Source organism: Mirounga leonina, unplaced genomic scaffold (assembly GCF_011800145.1).
Source record: "Mirounga leonina isolate KUSES-001 unplaced genomic scaffold, KU_Mleo_1.0 Mir_357, whole genome shotgun sequence".
Classification (NCBI taxonomy): domain Eukaryota; kingdom Metazoa; phylum Chordata; class Mammalia; order Carnivora; family Phocidae; genus Mirounga; species Mirounga leonina.
Window position 1 is genome coordinate 3763863 of NW_023270702.1, and position 2803 is coordinate 3766665.

General features: G+C 39.1%; 1 pseudogene; it reads right to left on the minus strand.

The window, feature by feature from the left end:
• Window positions 1-264: 264 nt before the first annotated feature.
• Window positions 265-911, minus strand: LOC118027013 (annotated as a pseudogene).
• Window positions 912-2803: the final 1892 nt, after the last annotated feature.

Genomic DNA, 2803 nt, shown 5'->3' on the forward strand with positions numbered 1-2803 from the left:
TGGAGGGAAGAGAGAAGCCAGGTCATTTTTTTCAATCTTTTCTCTCTGCCTCATCACTGACTATAAGCCTAGTGAATTATGGTGGTTCTGCTTTCCCTGGCATCAGCAGTGAGTATACTTTTGTGCTCTGGCTATGCCTCCTACTTTTTTTCCCCAACCAACAAGAAGCTATAACTTTATGAATGATAGAAACACTCTACAAATTTCAAACCCAGCTTCAGTTATTCTTTTGAAACACCAAAAATGGTCCTTGTTTTCAGATGGTTACATTGTTAATTCCATAATAGCATTTACAATATCATTACTGTTGTTCTTCAGGAATTGGACTGCCTTTTCTTTTGACACATTAGCTTGTGACATGACCCATTCTGTGTCCTTAACCTCCACACCTGTTTCATCAACCTCTTCCTCTTCACTCTCCTCTTGTACAGTTGGAGTCTGTGTGTTTTCTTGATGCCTGAGACAGCTTCACCTTGAACTTTGAATTTCTCAGTAGTTGCTAGTTATGCCTACTGAGATAAATCCTTGATCTTGGCTTCCCCAAAAACTATGTAGGTATCTGAAGCTGGGCTCTTGTAGACATCTGGTTTTGTGATGACAAAGAAGATATTCTTAAATTTCCAGATAGTGACTCTCTTAACACTTGTAACCTGTCAAAGACCCAGTTTGGACACAGCCTTCTGTGCCTTCTTTTCACTCCGGCTCTGTTTTGCTTTACTGACCGGTTCTTCATTGATTTCAGCTGTGGCTGCCAGCTGGGCTTATTGTGTGGTCGCCTGTGTGGAATCCTGTTCCTCGAGCTCTGGTACTGATTCATCACTGTCAGATTCTGTTCCAGACCCTGTCTCAGCCTGAGGCCCTGGAAACTTCTGCTCTGTAGCAGGGACGGTTTCTGTGGCTTCACCAGGCATTTTTGTGCAGGGAATATGGAACCAAGATGGTGGCAGAAAGAGAGCGAGCCATGCCTCTTCTTTTTGCACCTCAGCCTATGGGTGGGGAGTTCTCCAAGGTGATTTGTTTATCTAGTTGGACCCTGACCTGACTGAAACAAGAAAGCTGAAGCAGGAATACTGTCATGAGACTATTCCAGTAATCTAGGCAAGAGAAGAACAAGTTGAGCAAATTCTTATAACAGCCATGGACAAGGTGAAAAATGATGAAATTCGGTATCTCTTTTGAAGGTAAAATTCACATAGTTTTGTGATACAATAAATGAAAAGAAATATAATGTCTTCAATGTTCAGTTTGTAAAACTAGGTAAAGGTGGTATTGTTGGTAGGTATGGAGAAGATTGAGGAAGGAAGTGATCGGGGGGGAGGGCATATAAATTAAGAGTTCTGTTTGGTAAAAGTTGACATTGACATAGCTATTTGAGATCTACAGAGGATCAAGTAGAAAGTTAAGTATATGAGTCCAGAGTTTAGGAAAGCACTTCAGTTTAGAGAACTGTTGGGTGGGTGGGTAGGATTATTGGTATAATAAAGTCACGCAATTTGAAAAGATTACTTAGGAACTGGCTATGCTTAGAGAAAAATCCATAGCTGAGGACAAAGCCCTAATGCACTCCAATGTTTAGAAATTGGAGGGAGAAAAGAAACCATCCTAGGAGACTGAAAAGACACAACTAGTAAAGCAGAAGGAAAAAGACAAAAGTAGCATTCCTGGAAGCCAAGCGAAGAAAGATTTTCAAGATGTCATGTCCAGTGGATAAAATGTTTCCTTTGTCTACTATATCCTTCCTCTTTCCCCCCTCCTCCATCTCTCTCCTTCTCTCTGTCCACTTTTCCCTTCCTTCTTTCTTTCACTGCTTTATTCAGTTATTTAACCAATATATATCGACAGCTTGCTGGAGGTACTGTGCTAGTTAAGTCAGAACTCAGATACAGGAGGCTCTGAAAAGAATTGTTAATAGTAGTCTTGTGGACAAGAGTCAATTTTTTTCAGACTGTTCCTTTAAACAAAGAATCAGAATTTATTTTTAGAAAACAAGGCATCGGTTAACCTGGAAAACAAACCCATTATTCTACATCTTAGGAGAAGAATGAGATTTTTATCTTGCTTCACACTTTATATGCATTTACTCATACAAATAATATGTATATATGCATAAATATTTTACATTTGATTCTATCATATTTATTCACAGCATCTTGCAATGGAAAAATTTTTTAAAAGTTTCTTGTGTATCTATTCTATAATTTTATTTTTCTGCTTGGAAATAGCAAATGCAATAGAATTTTCTCTAGAGCACCTTATTTCTCTGTGACAATCCAAGGGTTAAATTAAAGGAGAAGTCAGATTCTTGTCCTTGGCTCAGAGGAAAGCTAAACCGTAGCCTTCATTTATTTCCTTCAGATTCTGTTCTTCTCTTTTCTCTTTTAGGACTGAGCATGTGGCCTTCATTTTTCTCACCCCCAGCCAAGATGCACCTCTACAGTGGGGAGATATCCAGAATATGGGTTGGATCTAATTCTTAAAATCAAAGATAGGTAAGCTCCAAGGCTAAATTTGGAAAGCTCAGGAAATCCTAAGTGCAAACACCACCTTTCAATCACCTGCAAATCATCTCCTGCTCCCTTGTCTCTGAAAGGCAGGATTGCAGCCTCACTGTAATTTTTCTTTCTAAATTAAGCAGTGCATTTCAGGTGTCTGAGAAGCAGCTGAGTGAGGCAAGGGATTTTAGAACTGGATTCCATTCAAATTTGCTACTGGTTTATTTTATCATTACCTTTTCACAAATGGGGGTGAGAATTTTAGAATTTAGCTAAGGTCATTAGAGGAACAAAATATGGCAGCAAAATAG